At 40.6% G+C, this 19712-nt stretch overlaps 1 non-coding gene across 1 annotated transcript; it reads right to left on the bottom strand.

Moving 5' to 3' along the window:
• Positions 1–9424: 9424 nt before the first annotated feature.
• LOC118146511 (U6 spliceosomal RNA) lies at positions 9425–9532 on the bottom strand. Its single transcript, XR_004732371.1, has one exon. It is a non-coding gene; the product is annotated as a U6 spliceosomal RNA (small nuclear RNA).
• Between the last annotated feature and the right edge of the window lie 10180 nt (positions 9533–19712).

The raw sequence follows: 19712 nt of genomic DNA on the forward strand, positions 1-19712 counted from the left end.
GTGTTACACTATTAATTAAACCACAGGAATTATTTGACTTTTATCAGCTTTTGTTGTTGGTGGTGATGATGATGATGATGTATGGTAGCATGGAATTTTACATGTATAAATTTCTGTTGACACCACCACAATCAGGAAGAGTATAGCACTCTTCCAGCACTGCAAAAAACAAAAAAATAAACAAACAAACAAACAAAAAAAACAAAAAACCTCCCTCACGCTGCTACCTCTGTATAATCATACTCTCCTTCTGATTCTAACCCCTGGCAACTATTGATCTGTTCTCCATTACTGTAATTTTTTCATTTCAAGGTTGCTTTATAAATGGAATCATACAGTATAGCCATTAGTTTTTAACAGAATCCAATCTTTGGCACCTTGTGTTTTATTGCTATTAGACATTCAGACATCTAGCAGTATTCCTTCAATGGGACAAGGACTGTAAAAAACACTATACCCCCAAGTCCCTCTGACAAGTACAGGAGTTGAAAAAAGAGTTATAATAGTATAGGATATATTTATTGACTTGGTTCTATTAAAGGATTACATACCTCATTATTGTTCACTTCTGAAAGCCCAACTGCTAGCCTGTTGGAATCAGAGAAAAACTAGCTTTCAATGGACTCAAGGTTTCAGGTCACAACCTATGATGAGTAGACCATGCTCATCTCCTCCCTACCCCTGTCCCCTTGTGCCACCTCCATGAATGTGAGGGCAAGAGAACAGTGTGCTGGCAGAGCACAGTGAAGCTGTTCAGAAAAAGGCATGTTTAAACACACCTATTATCTCCATGCCTTTGTCAACAAAGTATTTCAATTTCTGATGAATCTCTCTGTGTTCCTAGATTCATTTTAGGTGCAGCAAAACAGATTGTTTCTTTGTTTGCTTTTCTGTTTGTTCATGGTTATTACTTCCCCCTGAATGGTTCATCATAGCAGCAGTCATAGAGTAATCATCTGGCAGTATATTATTATTTATTATGTATTGAGTGCTATAAAGGCTCATAAAGCTTACCAGGTGCCTATAAGAATACCAGTCATTGGCTACAGAGCACACAGTGGCACTTAGGCACTTACTGGGGGGATGCAGTGGGAGATCCGAAGATGAGGCAGGCTGTTCTGGGGAACAATCAATTCTTTCCAGCTTCCCCCTAGCAGGGGACAAGGATGCAGAGCTCAGGAAGCTCCACGCTGTCAGGACACAAAAGAGGAAGTGGACAGAGAACGCACTCTTAATGTAGGTTTCACAGGCAAAGGTGGTGATGCCTGTGATACAGGGGAGGGGACTGACTCCTTGAGTTATAAAAACACAACTCTGATTCTCATATATTCTGAATAAGATTCTGTAGTCAGTGAGGGAGGATAGGGATGAAAGAAGGAAGGCATAGGTATCTTAAATGTATTATCTATGTGCCAGCACTGATTTGGGCATTGGAATAGAGAGGACTGGAACCCATGGTGTGTTACAAAAAAATCAGAAAGAAGATGAATAAATAAATGTATAATGTAATGTTTAAGACGGAGATTGAAGCTGGGTAAGGAGATCAGGCATAAAAAGATGGTTATTTTTGATAAAGCAGGGAAGAGTGTTCTGAGATGTGTCCTTTGAGCAGAGACCTAAATAAACTGAGGGAATGAGCCTATGTAAATATCTGGAGAAGGGTTTTGAGTAAGAAGAAACAGCACATGCAAAAGCCCTGGGTATGCATACTCTTGGCAAGTGGAGGGGCAGTGATCCAACAGTGGGACTGAAGCCCAGTAGACAAGGGGGAGGGTGCTAAAGGTGAGGCTGGGATGTCAGCCATGGGCAGACCATGTAGACTGTGGAGAAAAAGATGAATTTGTTCTCAGGGTAATGGCAAGTCACTGAAAGGTTGAAATACGGAAACTGCATGAATCTGTTCATGATTTTAAAAGTTTACATTGGGTTCTGTGCTAATGTGTGGAGAATAAAGAGGAGTAGGTGAGCATAAGAATGAGTCTGTGTGTCCATGACAAGCACTTGCCAGGATGACATACCCATTGCATTTCATTCCTACACCAATGCAGTAGATAGGTAACAACAGTCTCCGTGTGACAGAATAGTCTGTGACTCAAGCAACTGCTGTAGTTTACTGTTGCAATAAATGGGAAGCAGGCACTTAAACCCAATACTGGCTCACTTCTAATCTCTCCTTTTATCCTAGAAACAGTTTGGCTGTGGATACCTTGCTTTTGAGAGCCAGGAAGGGTGATTGCCTCTGCATTCTTGTCTCTGTCTATTCTGTTTCTCCTTGGGCGATGGAGACCAGATGAGTTTGTCTTACCCTCATGATTAAAGTTGCCATCCCATTTATCTCTCCACATTTGCATTCGCCAGTGTCCTCCTAGGGGGCCATCAGAAAACATGGTGCAGTGATCAGGTGAGTATGGCCTTTGGTGAGCACTCTCCTCCCCATCTGGGATTGCCACTTCCCTTGTTTAAAACACCAGACACAGGCAGATTCTCTTCTCCTTAACTCTCCAGTACCATGTTCCCAAGAAGTGCCATTTCCCTAGGTTAGCTCATCCTTAGAGCCCAAATTCTGAAAATAGCTGGTATTATCTGTCAGCAAAATAGTAACTAATATGAAATCTATTAGAAAATTATGTTTGGGAGGCCAAGATGGACAGATCACCTGAGGTCAGTAGTTTGAGACCAGCCTGGACAACATTGTGAAACCCCATCTCTACTAAAAATACAAAAATTAGCCAGGCATGGTGGCACATGCCTGTAGTTCCAGCTGCTTGGGAGACTGAGGCAGGAGAATGGATAGAACCTGGGAGGCAGAGGTTGCAGGGAGCTGAGATCATGCCACTGAACTCCAGGCTGGGCAACAAAGCAAGAATCCATCTTAAATAAATAAATAAATAATAAATAAAATTAAATAAAATGATGATGATCTCTAACCAAGTCCTCACAGTTCACACAAGGGTGCAAGGAAAGGCATGTTTTTGCAATTTTTCAGTCTGAGAAGAATGGGGAGGAAGCTACCACATTGTGAAATTATTTCAGGATTGTATCATCTCTGTGATTCTTCTTATTATAGTAGAGAAAAAATAAAATGTTTTCCCCTTTTCCTTTACTCTTGAATGTTTAGTGGTTGGGGTATGCAAATTAAGCTGACAAAAGACATATTAACAGAAGAAAAAACATATAAATGTTATTGATGCTAATATTTTTACAAGTATAGGGGTTTTACAAAACAAGATGACAGCAAAGCAAGGAACACTCAAAGAATTGGGTAGAATTGTAAGGTCATAGGCCATTTGAACAAAAGGTGATACATTATGGGGAAGTGACTACAGGAAAGAGGGGAGTTGTGGGCTTCTAGGGACAGTAAATTATGTGACGGTAAATATCTGAGAGAACTCGTGTAAGATAGGTGTTATTTTAGGAAGGTTCGAGCAGACTCATCTTGGTGCTGACTTTCCATCTTTTTCGTGACCATAAAACTCCTCTGGAGAAAGAATTTATGGTGGTCCTCATTTCTCAGAAGTTTCTGCTTCTTTATCAGATAAGGGAAGCTCCAAGATGGCTTGTTTGTGCATCTGTTGATTCTCAATTGCCCTCAGCTCAAAGTTATCTATATACCAACATGGATTATTTTGGGGTAGCATATTCTCCTTTATTATCTTTGACTGGGGAGGTGCATGAGTGCCAGCTCTGTTCAATCATTCTGCTTGAACCTGGCTGAAAGTCATAACAGTGCTCAGCATTCTTCCTGAAAGAGGCGATATGAAATAGTAAGAATTTGGCCTCTGCAATCTAATTGCTGTGTTTAGCATCCTAGCTCCATAACTCACTAATGAGGGACATCTAAATTATACCTTATCTAATTGTGGTGTTTAGAATCCTAGCTCTAAAATTTTATACTACAGAGAAGTTTTTTAGGTGTGTGTGCTTCAGTTTTACAATCTGTTAAAAGGGAAAATAACTATATGTATAGTGTGTGCTGGGTGATAGCTTCCGTTGCTATTAACTATGTGAAGGGAAAGCCTGGGCTGGCTGCACTGGCTGCTTTCTCCAAGCTCATGAGCCTGAGGGAACTTAGGGCAGTTGTTTTTAAATACTGCCTGCCCATGTTAAGAAGGAAAAGAGCTGCCCAAGGCTGATCTTGCCTCCTGCCCTTGCCCTCTCTATAGTGTTGACTATGGAGAAGAGGGATTTCTTCTAACCTCCCTCTTGGGGACATTCTTCAGTCTTAGAAAGGCACCTGTGCTTTCTTCTTGGGGTCAGGGGCTTTCTTGACTCTGCTCCCTCCTGGGCTCTGCTCCTAACGGCGCTTCACAACTATTCCTTCATCAGTGCATTGTCTTGGCATCTGCAAATCCCAATCAGCCAGGAAGATTTTCCAAATTCGCTGTGAGGTTTGTATATAAACAAATGCTCTTTTTGACTATGCCTTATCAGCCTATGGATGACCCTTTGGAGGTTTAGGCATGCCTCTGTATTTTCTCCTGGATGGAAATAAGGTATAATTTAGAAATCCCTCAAGTTTAGTTTTTTCACTTTTGATTGCAACACAAAGCCTGATGAAAATTTCCCTTATTTTTATTACCTATGAATCTTTCCAGTGGAATTATTCAAGAGAAGGGCAATTAAACCCTGTGCTCAAATTGCACTATCTTACCCAAAGTCCCATGAAAGAAAAATCTTGTTACGTATTTTAAACAATATGGAGTCCATATATCCCCTAGGTAAACCTTGGAGTCTCTAGGTTAAGTCTTCCCGTTTGAATATATGCACTTTTCCAGAGCAGGCTAAGGTGGACTCTGGAATTTGTGGGAGGCAATAAAGCACTTCTTACATATACCAGGGACAGTAGCTTGCTTTTAACCTTCACTCTGACCAAGCTCTGGTCCTGACACATGATCTCAGGTAGGCAATGGGTGTTTGCCTTGGGCCCCGCTCTTGCAGTGTCACTATTCTACAGAAACCAGCTTTGCTTCTCATGCTCAGGAGCACCTGTGCAGCAGTTCAGTTCTCAGGGCCCTGGAATGTAAATCTTGTGAAGACAGGATCTGGGCACGTTCTGTTCTTTGCTGTCTCTCTCAGCCCCACATCAGTGTCTGGCATGTGGTAAGTGCCCAACACTTATTGAAAAATGAATGACTACAATCAGGAATTATGGCCTAGATACTTTTCATCTTGTGTTTTGTGAAGGTGTTTGCCCACAGCACATGGATGATTTTAATGAATTTTTTCCCCTCTTAGCTATGATACACTGTAGTATATATTTTAATATAAATGGATAATTAAGATAAAATTATAAATCAATCTATAAGAAAATTAACGTCTTGTTTTAATTAAGAACTCTCTTGCCTATTAGTCTTCTCAATAACTGTGTACTCTAGTCCTTATGAAAGTGAAGGCTGACCCGATTAAGCCAGCCAAACTTAACCTGCCTTGCTTGCTTTTAACCGTTTACTTCTAGTTGATCTTAAAACTTTATAGCTAAAAGTCATGTAGCCAAACAATATGTAACTCAACTTCCACTAGCTTCCTTACAGATAATATATCTGATGTGTATGTCGCTATGATAATGCTTGCTTTAACTTGTTTTTCAGGAGCTAGGGAACAGCTCTTGTCTGGTTTCAACTGGGCCTGCACAAATGCCTAAAATGTGACCTTTTGACGTCAGAAGGCCAAAAATTCCTTCCTCAGATCATGGGAACGCCCCCTTTTTCTGAACATGCGTTCTGTGAAGAGTCATGACTCCCAGCTACACTTGCAAAGACCAACGATTACATCATCTTTCCCCACCGCCAATCACCTTTCCCCATGCCTGGACCACTTTACTCCTCTATCCCACAAATATCCCTAAAATCCCATCTTTAGGGAGATGGAATGGAGACCTTTTCTCCCATTTCCTCACTTGGCTGCCTCATGAATAAACTCCCTTTTGTAAAACTCATCAGCAATTGGCTTACTGTGTATGGGCAGAATAAGCTTGGTTTGGTATCACTTATTAATCTAATAGTCCATGGACAAATGGTGAGTGCTCACACTAATTAAAGTTGCTTGGTAGGCTTTATTATATAATCTAGCTGCTCAGTGAAATTATTCTGTCTAATTCAAGGAAACTTGAGTTGGTACACATTCCTCCCCAGTCTCAGTGAGATACTTCAGAACTTGGCTTTGGTTCAAACTTGGAAGCTCCTAGTTTTCAATGATGTAAACTCAAGGAAATCTCTGAGAAATTCTTGTTTTTATTTGATTTCTCCTCTGCTGCTGTTACTCTGTCTACTTTTATTTAATTTCCCAGGACTTCTTGCCTAAGGATGTCAGTATCCTTCTGAAGAACACTCAGGAGAACGATATGTGAAGGAGGAGACAGAGTGGAAAACTATTTTTTGGTAGAGACGTACCTGTGGTGGATAGAATTTCTAAAAATGGCACTCAAGATTCCATGATGGAACCTGTGACTGTGAAGAGATAGTATTCCCATGGCTCTGTATGTCATATAGTGCAGGTGATCTTGAAAAAGGGAGATTATTTGGGTTGACCCAATCTAAACATAAGTCCTGAAATGCACAAAGCTTTCTCTGGTGTGACAGAAATTCTTTGCTTGATCAAACATTAATCAGCCTCCTGAATCTTCTTTAGGCCCATCTGTCCATTTCCTTATAAAATCCACTTTTAGGAAGAACTCTGCTAAGTCGATTTAGCAAGAACTCCCCACCCTCGATATCTGATTGGACTCCTGTCCTCCACCATCTCCCAGGTGATGTCTGCAGCAAGAATCCTGTTAGGTCGGTTCAGCCAGAACTTCCTTTACCCTGATGTTTCTACTTCATAATTTCTCATCCACTGTTCCCACCCTGCTCCCCAGCTATAAATTCCCACTTGCCCATGTTGTACTCAAAGATGAGTCCAATCTCTCTCCACTGAAAAACTCATTGCTGCCGTCCCCACGTCTGTTGTGGTGGCCCCGAATAAAGTCTGTATGACTGTGCTTTAACAGGTGTCATTGAATACTTTTTTCTTTAACAGGAGAAAAAAGCAGAAGGAAATGCCAGGTGTAAAAAGAAAGTCTTCAAAGCACTGTTGCTGGTATGAAGACGGAGGTGAGCATTTGAGAAGGAATGTGGGCAGTGTATAGGGGCACAGCATGGCCCCAGCTGACAGCCGACCGGGAAATGAGGGCCTCAGCCCATCACCACAGGAGCTTAATTATATCAGCACCCTGAATGAGACTAAAAACCAATTCTCTCCCCCAGCCTCCACAGAAGCGCCCAGCTTGGTCACATCTTGGTTTCTGTCTCCTGAGATCCTGAGTATAGAACCTAGCAGAGCCCTCCTGAACCGGACTTCTGACCTACAAAAGTGTGAGCTGAGGAAAACAAGTTTGTTTTTGCTGCTAAACCTATAGTAATGTTTTACACTAATGAAAGAAAAGTAATACACACTATTTTATGTGTAATTAAGTTCTAAATAGAATAGGTAAAGGGAGTCCTGAATATCCTACTTTAAAAAACTAAATTAGAAGGTGGACTCCTTTCTGCCATAAAGACTCTTTACATCACAAAAGGATGAAAAGGTCCCTTTAAAGAGCACTTACTGGAGTGTTTGTTGACGGATCATTACTTGCTTAACAGAGGAAGAAACTGAGAGTCTAAGCTATTGCTGACTAAATAGCGATCAGATCAGAAACCAAGATAGAGTATGAGATTATAATAATAACAAATGGACATTTCCACATCCATTCCAGTTTTTTTCATTTTACATAACTGGACATGAAAATTTCAGAATCTACACCCAACATCCTTTCAAGCCATATCTAGCTGAGGCAGGAAACGGCAGCTCAGGAGACCTTAGAAGTACAAAAAAGAGACAAGGAATTCTTGCCTTTGGGTTCTTTTCTCCCAACGCTTTTGCCTTTTAAAGATTGCTGACATTGAACTTTTGACCAGAGTTGCAGAGAGGGAGAAGAATTATCAAGAAACTCAGGGGTTAAAATGAAAAATTCCAATAACAAGGCTCTTGATTCTGAGGAAGAGAAAAGGGGGACCCTTTGTCAGTCCTCTGCTTTCAGGACCACCCCAGGCCTGCGTGACTATGACCCCATTAAATTCTGCATGAGGTGCAATTTGCCCTGACGTTTCAGGTAAATAAACCAAGGTTCCAAGATGAAAACCAATTTGTTCAAGTTTATGAAACATTTAAATAAAGGGCAGACTCAGTTTGGTTCCCAAGCTCATGACATTTCTGTTATAAAGGTGCCTCTCCAGACATCTGCAGAATTGGACTGCTGATGAAGAGCAGTAAAATCAACATTGGAGCGAGAGCAATTCTATCTTTGTCACAGTGACCTTAGGGCTTAGGGCTCAGACTGGGCTGCAACAAATTCAAGATTTTGGCTAAAAGGTTCCTAAGTGCTTTGATACCCCCTCCTCCTATGTACATGAACAAAATTGATATTGATCCTAATAATTAGTTTTCATAATTATCCTTAATGGTTAGACTTAGGATTCAATTGATCCAGAGAGACATTAGGTGGAAGTAGCGTGTAGTCAATCAAAACCTAAGGTGGAATTAGGGAACATATGTTGCTAGGATCTCCAAACGCTCTAAATTCAAATTTTACCTTCAGGATACTATTTAAAGTGTTAAAATTTATTCAAACTAGGTAAACATTCTTTTACTTTTTAAAGTAATTACAGCTTGGTGAATACTGAGCTATTCATCATAGAAGCCCAATCTTACTCTATACTTCACTTGGCACTAAGTAGACACCCCCTAAGTATTTCTCAAATTAAGAGTATTGGTCTCTAGCTAACTTCGGTCCTTTCTCATAACCCCTTGGGTTCCATGAAGCAATCAGTCATGCGCTCACCCACTCTCAGACTCATTAAATCATTAAATAATTAAAACTCTATGTCGAGGTTTGTTAAATTTATATTCATTTCCCTCACCCTCTTGAGTGATTTTTTTTTCTTTTTGTAGTTCAAATAAGGGTTTAGCATTTATTAAATGATTTCTATGTGGCAAATAAATTCTCACAAAATATTTACTAATTTTGATACTGGTCTTATGCGAAAGGTTATATTTGGTGCCAGTAAGATAACTGAGCATACTGCAAACCACACATTCAGGTGTTCACTTATTCATTCAACAAATAGTTACTTAGTGCCAGTTGTTTGTCTTACACTATGAATGCAAACACAGAGATGATTGACAAGTCTTCCATCCTTTACAGAGCCTCCAATACATGTGTGAGAGACAGAGGAATTATAACTGAAGTATTCCTTTCTAACATACTGGGGATTTCAATTAAAGTTAAAGTTTAAAACACAGGAGCAGACTCTGCCCCTCCTCTCTGCTTTTCCCACCTAAGGACATGCTCGTTTTACGACACACTTTCTTTTTTAAATAAAACGTACATGTTTTAAAATTTAAACTAAACTTTTTTTTCTATTGCTTTTTAATTTTGTGTCATCCTTGCACAGGGGCCATGCTATTCTTCTCTGTATTGTTCCAACTCTGGTGCATGTGCTGCCAAAGACAGCACAACACGCTCAGAGACAGATCCCATAGACAAGAGCACCAGAGGATCTAGGAGCAGATCTTACCCTCCCCATCAATTTACCTTCCCGTATTTTCCCACCTTTTGGAAGCCTGATGATGTTTTCTTCTTTGTCTTGTCACTATGTAGGATTTATGGCTTTTTGTTAAAATATTATTTAAGCAAGGACCCTAAGCCACTGCCTTGAGAAATACTTTTGAACTGAGACCTTTCCTGCATGATGGGTATAGCACGTGTTAATACACTTCTGCTTGTTTTTCTCACTTGTTTAATCTGACTTTTGTTTTCAGGAGAGTGTCTCAACAGTGCCTAAGAATCTAAAAAGGGAAAGAACAGAAATTATGTTTCCTCATTTACAATTTGGCACCCAAGGTGAGGCCAACAGAGGCATCCTGCCTGTTCCAGGACCTACAGGTGAAATCCTGGGAGAACTGGAAGATGCCGCAGAAAAGGGTAAGATTTCTCACCAAGTTCAGCTTCTCCCAGGCTTCTGTCTGTGGTACCTGGCCAAGAAAGATGGTAAAAAGTTTTCCTCATCCCTCCCTTTCCAGGTTCAGATTGTCAGGAGGAAAACATTTACAAATAATAATAAAATGAGTTCTTTGAATCTGTGACTCTTGTAGATTTGTTTAAGTATCTATTTGGTTATTGATCTTTAGTTTAACAAGGATGATCTTTGTTTTCCTTGTCTGTCTTTCTGCATGGTTTGTCATAGGAGGATTACAATATGATTCTTCTTTCATCTTGTTTTACTTCTTGGGAAGCTTGGCTTTGTAAGCAGCAAATTTATTCTGTGGTCTGTGCCACCTTGAGGGCATAAATCGTCTGGCTTATGACAGGTAACCAGCTGGGAGTTCCACTAGACCCAAAATGTCTGTTTGTCTAAATGATCCGGCTCTCAGGAATTTGTCTTAATTGTCTCAACCTTCATTGCCTTGCTAATAAAAAAAAGTGTTTATTTCTTAGGCCATCTTTGGAAAAACTTCAGATCTTGAAGGGGTTTGCATTTTTGCACCCTCTTTGGGGATGTCATTTTTGTGCCTGGTTATAAGCCATAAAAAGACTTCCTGATTTGAAGTCACAGTTAAAGGAGGTTTACTTTGGAATTGGGACTTTTGCATCTAGAAGATTTTTTTTGGTGGTGGGGGATATCCTTCATAGTCTTTAGATATAAATCTTAACTGTGACTTTGAAACGTGAACATTTAGGGAATTAGCTAGGCAGCATTCCAGCTGAGATTAGGATTTGAAACAGAGTTAAAGTGCTTTGAACCAACCACAAAATTCTTTCCTCAGAGGGTAACTTTAGCTCAGGAGAGATAGATTTATAAAAATTATTCATTTTAAACAATCAAGGTATACCTTTGATTTAAGTTTTGGCTTACATTTAGAGCATAATAGAACTTTTTTGTTTTTTGTTTTTTGTTTTTTTAGCCTTCTCTCCTAAGCTAAATGGAACTATATGCTTAGAAAAATGAGTTTATTAAAACATTTTAAAGACAAAGAGCTTTAAACAGTGATTACACTAGACCTCTAATAAACAAATATACCCTACCTCCAAGACTCTTTCTTTTGTGTAAATTTAAGCAAGGAAAAGACAAGTCTGTTTCCCCTCTTGTTGATAAACTTTTTGCCTCTAAGACTTGTTCTTCCATTCACTTCTGTCTGTCCTTTCCTCTTGCCACCCACAGTGTTGCAAGAGGAAAGATTGCAGCATTGTGTACCTAAAAAAGATTTCTAATAGCCCTGGGATCCCTGGAGGAAAACAGAAAAGGCACCACAGACTCCTCTTTTGGGGAGGAACCTCTGTTTTTCCTCATGGAACCCCAAGAGTTGTGGATGGATAGGTTCATGTCAGCTGTAAAGCTCTAGTTTTGTTTTAACATTGAACTCTGTGACTTCTTTGGCTTTTATATACATGCATGTGTACACTTGTAGGTGGTGTGTTGTGTCTACATGTATGTATATGTCTATAGATATGTTTGTGTTTGTCTACATGATACCAAATTAACTTAAAGATAAATGAGTACTCATAAATTAAATAAATAGCCCAAATATTTTTCCAGTTCATGTGACTTGAGTAAATCATTTGGTAAATAAGACTAATCTAATACCGTTGATTTAATAAAAATTACGATGTCTTCTGAGTTTATCAGCAAAATATACATATATTTCGCTTTCAGGTTCTTGCTTTTATAATACTTGCCTAATCTAACATGCAATAAAACAAAAGTGGTTAATAGAAAATTTAACTTGATATGATGATCAGAGTTACCTAAAGTCTCATAAAATTTTCCAAACATAATTGTTAAAATTAAATAAAATATATTTAAATAAAAGTTTATATGTACAATTTTAATAATCATAATTTTTAATGTTTACTTTTAAAAGTTTCTCAAATCTTTTTAGTAAGTACGCTTTGACTTTTGCTAAGCTAAATTAAATATTTGATATTCATCAAATATCTAATTTCAAAATAAAATATATTGCTAAGATATTACTAAATATGAGTGTAAGCTTATATACTATTGACTTCTTATTTCAAAGAAACAAAAGATATCTGATCTATTCGTAAATATGTCCTGTTCCACTGAAAAGTGGTTCAATTAGAAAGCTCATGTTTTTGAGAATTATAAAGTATATATTCATAAATTACTAGTATGTGACTAAGTTAAAGATTGTTTACTGCTTAGATTTTCACTATGAATCAAAGTTAAGAATTAAAATTCTGACTAGTATGTGGTAACCAAAACTAGAACTCAAAAGAAATAAATTATGTTTTCTTCTTTACCATTATGAGAAAAAATAAATACTTCTATGTTGGCAAGATTCAGAGAAGAAATGTAAACACAGAGAAAGGACCTAGCAGAGATAGAAGTGGGCACTGAAATGATGAGAGGCTCTTCAAAGGAATCAAAGCATGAGTGGAGTTGAGAAAAATAAATAGGAATCATCCAGGTGGATAGGGAAGAAGTGAAGGACAAAGCATATGCTGTTGAGTGTGGCATTCTAAGGGACAGATTGGGGAGCTCAGACATGGCTGACTGGTGTGTGAGAACAAAGCTAAGATAGAGACAGAAAGGTCTGTCTAATTCCTGGGTGCTTCTGGCTGTGTTCACACAAGGCTGGGCAGATAACCATGGTGCCCAACAAGGTCCTGGCAGAGGAGCAAAGCTGACAGATGCCAGCTCCTGCTTGAAGTTGGGCATTGTCACTGTAGGGTGAGGCTAGGCGTGTATGAAGCTAACCATTGTGGCTGGCCCAAAATGAGAGACAGGCCATAGGATGTGACGGGAAGCAGTGCAGACCTCTGTCACACATGGTTCATGCATGTGACTTTGGGACTAGGTTTTCCATGATCCCCAGACATTGCCAGGAAGCCTGGGAGACCCAGCTGAGGTCAAGATGAAGTCTGGATGGGACCTGAAATACTCCAGCCCAAAGGCCAAAAATGTGGAGAAGCGTCAGACAAATGACTGCATTTCAGGTCCTGCTAAAACTTCTGGCCCCTAGGATCTCACTGACCTTGGCAGAAAATCAAACATGGCTTCCTTTTTGAGACAGGTAGGATCTTGACTCAAACACTGGCAGTAGACAATTGGACAGCACAGTGGCCAGACGTTGGAGGTGGATAAATTTGGCCTGGACAATGGTTTCAGAAAAAGAAACCTGAAACGTTTTAAGCAGAACATATAAGGTTCAGTTTTTCCTACTCCACACCACTCCCAATTCCACTCTGCTCCTTTAGCACGTTCATCCTCCCTTCAGGCCCTCAAGGTGTTTGAGTTTACCACCTCTGCTGGACAATAGATAATGGAACTCCAGTAGACACCAGGTTAGCCTGAGGGAGACCAAGTAAAAAGAATCAGAGAAATAGAAGTCAGGGGTATGAGGGAAGCCAGGAAAAAAATACTGTAACTGCCCAGTGGGTTCACCTTGCCCACTCCCTAGACAGAGTCAATTTATCAAGAAGAGGATTGCAATAAAGAGTAATTCACACACAGCTGGCTGTGTGGGAGAGCAGACTTTTATTATTACTCCAATCAGTCTCCCTGAGCATTCTGGTATCAGAGTTTTTAGGATAGCTTGGTGGTTGGGGTAAGTCCATGAGCCAGGAGTGCTGACTGGTCAGGTAGGAGATGAAATCGTAGGGAATTGAAGCTGTCCTTTTTTTAAAATTTTATCTTTAGATGGAGTCTTGCTCTGTCGCCAGGCTGGAATACAGTGGCAGGATCTCTGCTCACTGCAACCTCCACCTCCCAGTTCAAGTGATTCTTCTGCCTCGGCCACCCGAACAGATGGGACCACAGGCATGAGCTAGTTTTTGTATTTTTGGTAGAGATGGGGTTTCACCATGTTGTCCAGGAAGTTGTCCTCTTGCGCTGAGTCGGTTCCTGAGTAGGGGCCACAAGATCAGGATGAGCCATTTTATCCATCTGGGTGGTGTCTGCTGATCCATCAAGTTCAGGGAATAAGCACTGATGTTAGAAGCAGTTTAGGGAGGGTCAGAATCTTGTAGCCTCCAGCTGTATGACCCTTAAAACCATAATTTCTCATTTCATGCCTAATTTATTAGTCCTATAAAGGCAGTCTAATCCCCAGGCAAGAAAAATGCTTGTTTTGGGAAAGGGGTGTTACCGTCTTTGTTTTAAGCTATAAACTAAGTTCCTCCCAAAGTTAGTTCAGCCTGTGCCCAGGAATGAACAAGAACAGTTTAAAGGTTAGAGGCAAGATGGAGTTAGTTAGGTTAGATCTCTTTCACTGTTTCAGTCATAATTTTGCAAAGCCATTTTCAACATGGTCACTAAGCAGAGAGGAAGGCATGGCCAGCAAGTCTGACGTCACGAATTGATTGGGCAAGATGCACATTTAAAGCATGTGTTGGGTGCAGCACTGAACAAAATCAAATCAGACCTTGTTGAGTGACTATTCTAGAAAAGCAATCCCTGTGGCATCACCAGGAATTTGAGATGTAAGGACCAAGTTCAGTAGAGTCAATTTGCTTTATTTTATCCTCTTCACTAGGACTCTCAAGAACATTGGTTTTTTTTCCATAGGTTTCTATTTCTTCTCCTTTCACGTAAATCTTTACATCCACTTTCCCCAACTTGGGCCCAGGCTGTTCTGTACCTTTCAAGTTCCACTCCCTTCCCTAGGACAGCTTCCTGCTGCTTTTGTTCAAGGCAAAGGTAATTTGAGCCATTTCTGAAAACTTTTATCAATTTCCCAGTCCAGGACATTTGGCTGCTTTGCTTGACAGCTGACACAGCTTGTGGGAAGCGCAGGCTTTCCTTCCTCCTAGTTCAAGGGCATAAAGGGAGAGCTTCCTAACATCTGACAATGGGAAAAAATTTGCAAAGATTACTCACCAGCAGCCTCAGGGGTGAGGGATTGTCTGATTACAGTGCCTGGGGGAGTGAGAGGGCAGGTACTCTAAAACTTCCCTAAACTCTCCTAACTTATTAGGAGTCATTTTTTCTCCTCCCTGAGTGGGAAAGAACTGAGAATAATGAAGGAAGCTGTGCGTTTGTAAAAATTATACCCTGTTTACCCTACTTCTGCCGATTCTCTCTGTGAGATCAAGCCCGTGGAATCAAAACTCTCCCAAGAAAGCCTATATTTTCACTCTCTTTTTCCCAACTATTCTTTCACAGTTGGCTTTCTGGATGAGAATGATTCCTAACATCTGTAAAGTAATTTCTCCTCACAACTCTGTAAGGCTCTCTTAAATCTGTAGAAGGTTTACCTATTCATTTTCTCATTTTATCCTTACAACTGTCATGTATAACCATGCTAATGATGACAGAAATAATTTAATTCTTCTTCTGTTCCAGGTACCACCCTAGAGGTTATTTATGCCACTAAATTTGATTAATCCAAACCCTATCATGGAGAAATTTTATTAATCCTATTTTTTAGATGTGGAAACTAAAATCTAGATATGCATATAGATGGCTCAGGCTAGGGCATCCAGCATTTCAAGGTCATTTAGTTTTTCTGTTATAGAGCCAGGACCAATGATTAAGTGCCCTGCCTCATCATCTTGCGTTGTTGTATTATACAAGATTGCTGCAAACTTAACTTATAGAGCAGCATTTCCCAAACTATAAAATGTGTTTATGAATCACCTGCAGATTTTGTTAAATGCAGACTCCAATTCAGTAGGTCTGGGTGAGGCCCACACATTTGCATATCAAACGAGCTCCTGGCTGAGGCTGTTGCTGAGGGCCCAGGGACCACAGGTTGTGTAACAAGGCATTAGGAGATCTTGGTTGCAACTCTAATTTCTTCAGTTCCTATTTTGAGATTTAAAAAACACTTTCAAAAGAGACATTTTTGCTACCTGATTCTCACCTTGCTGGTTCTGACCATCCTGCAAGCAACTGCTTTGAATGGACAGGTGAGCTGACATTGAAAGGCAAAGCGTGATCCCTGAGCTAGGGTCTGGAGATCCTCCAAGAATCTGCATTGTAGGGTGTCAGAATTCTTCTTTCTGGGAGTTAAGGAAAGCATTGCTTATAGAGAAAAAGTCCAGGGCCCTTGGTCTCAAAGGCAGCTTTATTTAGTTTGGGAGAAATATGAAGCTGAGGAAGAGATGTCTTTTATTTCAAAGGATGCAATTTTTTTTTTCTCAGATTGTCAAAGCATTGAATACCTTTGGAAATCATTTGCAAGATACATGAACTAACAGAAACACTGTTTAACTCATTCAAGAGCTCAACATCTAGCAATAACCACTATTTACCACTGTTACGTATTTACAGTGAGTTTTTAAGGTAGATGAGACATCAACTGGTAGATAAAACAGTGGAGGTGACACTGCGCTTTTAGATTTATGTGCTGTGATTGGTTTAACATTCTGTCAGAAGCATCACCCTGGGTTATTAAGAATTCTCTGTATGCCTAATTTTTGATGGTGATATAATTTTCCATTGTTTATCCCCATTATATTTCCTTAACTATTCCCATATCACTGTTCCTTCAAGTTATTTTTTTTTGTTTTGTTTTTTGTTTTTTGAGACGGCGTTTCGCTCTTCTTACCCAGGCTGGAGTGCAATGGCACAATCTCGGCTCACCGCAACCTCCGTCTCCTGGGTTCAGGCAATTCTCCTGCCTTAGCCTCCTGAACAGCTGGGAGTGCAGGCACGCGCCACCATGCCCAGCTAATTTTTTGTATTTTTAGTGGAGACGGGGTTTCACCATGTTTACCAGGATGGTCTTGATCTCTTGACCTTGTGATCCACCCGCCTTGGTCTCCCAACGTGCTGGGATTACAAGCGTGAGCCACCGCGCCCAGCCCCTTCAAGTTTTTTCTAACTTTTCATTGTTGTATCAATGTTGAAATAAATCTCAGTTTAAATTTTTTTGTTATTGCCTTAAAATAAATCCCTAGGAGTGAACTTAGTGGAGCAATGGTCTTAGACATTTTTAACATGTTTGTTCCATATTGCCAAGTTTATTTCCAGAAATATTGTTTTCTAGAGAGGAATTTGTTTTTCTCCAAGAAGTGTCCCTGGATCTGGAGAATGAACCCATCCTGAGAGCCTTACTCCTCAGGGAAGCTAGCACCATCCTGAGAGCCTTCCTCCTCAGGGAAGCTAGTACCTCGTCTCAGCTATTTGCTTTGCAATTGTTTTCCTAGTCTTTCCTTCCTCTCATTATCAGAAAAGTGGCAGTGGAGGACCAATTTGGTTCCTAATGCACTCACTAATTGCACCATATGTTACACATTTGGGTCACAGCAATTTTGAATTCTCTTTGTGTGTCTTTGGTAAAGAAAATGAAAATGAGTCAACAGAGAAGTGGATCATGCTGTGGGAAGCCCACCCCTGACACCCCCTCCTGCACCCTCCATCCTTGTAGATCACCAGGACATGAGCAGAAGGAGACTGGGAAAAAGACCCACTCAATATTGCCTTTTTGGTCCATTTTGATAGTCTGACAACTTAATTGCAGTTAAGCCTAACTGAAATTCAATTGCCTGTGATTTAATTGTGGGTGCTTCCATACCCCCAGGTTCAGTTTTGTTGTTGTTCAAAGTCATGTGTCTTTACATGTGAATACCATGGCCTATTCAAGATTCTGTGGCCTGTATCACCTGGAAGCCTCCCGTATTATCCTGGTGTTGCTATTTTTGTGCAGTCTTGTACTGAGCATGAGTCAGGGCATATCACTGAGGACCCCACAGAGCCCATGTTCTGCAATAAAAGAGAAAGCATGTAGGAGACTTAGGTACAGTGATACGGACGCCAAATCTGAAATGAGTGAGGAGGAGGCATGGGGAAGAAGATGAGCCACAAATCCAGAGGACAGACTCCAAGTGGTGGGAGGAAGATCCTGAAGCACAAATCTGATAATCTCTCAGTCTGATCTCGGCCTGAGTTCAGGCAGAGCCCAGATCCTACACTAAGCCTGGATCTTGGTCATAACCTGGACTCACCCGCAGGCTCATTGAGACCTGACATAAGCCCATACCAACTCAGGCTCTGGCCAGTGGAGTAAAACACTATGTGGCAACTGTCTGAGCCTGAATCCTAACAAAGAACAATCCCATTTTTCCATTCAAGGAATATTTACTCAGTACCTATAGAGTGCCTTATTCCAGGTCAGTCTCTGACTTTGAAACCTCACCACCTCTTCTCAACATTAGTGTGAAATTCAGTGAGAAGCTACATGTGCCCAGTTAGTTAGTTCTAAAACCATCCTCATAAAATTAGTAAAATCAATTGCCAGGTGTTTAAAACCCTGACCCAGGACCCCTCAGAGAGGCAGATTTGAGGTTCTTCCTGTCTCTTCATTTGGCTGCCCGACGATTATGAAACTCTTTCTCTGCTGTAACTCCTGCTGTTTCAGTGTATTGATCTGTTATTGCACACTGAGCAAATGAGCCTGGTGGTCATATAACAGCTCTGTTACTTAGCAGTCACCATTATGCACCCTCACCACAGCCTGAGCCCTCCTAACCCCAGTCATGGCTAGGGGGACAGTAGTCTTCTTAGAGTGTGGAGAGAGGTTCTATAGACTTTCCAGCAGTCTTGGTAAAGGCTTGTTTCCACAGGCCTTGTACATATTGTTCTCTGGGTCTCATAGCTGACACATCCTGCTGAGTTACCCCCGCAGCTTTGGTTTCTGGCCCATCCCCCTCTTTCTTCGTGTTCATCTCAGAGGAAGCACTGAAACTTCTGGAGAAAGCCTTTCTTCAACTTCCCTCCACTCACAAAGCTACTTTCTTTAAACTCAGATGTTTTAAGTGTAGAGAGGATGGGCCCTCTGGAGTCAGGAATAGGACATTTACTTGCTTTTTCCAAAGGCAATCATATTTTTCTTTGACACGGGACAGAGCTCTGCATCCCTGACCTGTGGCAGAATGCGGGTGGATGTTGCTACCTATTAGTGACTCTAAGTGACTATTTCTGATTCACTTAGCTGGTGGTGTTAGGCTCCTAGTGGCACAGGAAGGTATGATGTCATTGGCCTGGCATCCTCCTTCAAGGGGAAGTATGTGGGCATTGTGAACATTACTATTTTGTATGTCTGCCAATCTGGCACTCTCCTACCAACCTTCAGAGTGCATGAGCATTGCCCAGTAACTCAAAAGTGATTCTGGATTCTGAATAAGCTCTCAGTGATCAGATCTCACTGGGAGTGCATCTACAAGAACCGCCCATCTCTCTCAGAGATACAAGGGTTAGCAGACATGGATATATTCTTTTTTACTTTGCAGAGAACTTGGCCAGCAGAACCCTCCAGGAAAGGACCCTTTTTATGTTAATGTTAGGGTGCACAAAACAATTCCCCAAAATATAGTGCTTGGGTATTCTGAGTGCTTTTGATAATTGAAAGGGCTCAGATATAAACCTCAGAACCATAGTTTCTCTCTGACCCTTTCCACACCTCCCTGTCTCTCTCAGCCTTTTTCCTGAAGCACTTGGAAGGGAGTATCTCTGGAATTTCCTTATGTGATTAACAACACTTCTTTTCCAAAAGTAATGCAATTGTCTTAAGACTTCCTCCCTAAGAATCTCATCGAATGACCAGGAAAGATCAACCACCTGAGATGAGAAGAGACTGTAAGTCATCACCACACCCAGACATCATCTGCTCTTCTGAGAGCAGCTCCAAGAGATTGCTTAGAGGACTTTGTGTGCAAAATAAAACAATCTTTG

This window comes from Callithrix jacchus, chromosome 12 (genome assembly GCF_049354715.1).
Source record: "Callithrix jacchus isolate 240 chromosome 12, calJac240_pri, whole genome shotgun sequence".
Lineage (NCBI taxonomy): Eukaryota > Metazoa > Chordata > Mammalia > Primates > Cebidae > Callithrix > Callithrix jacchus.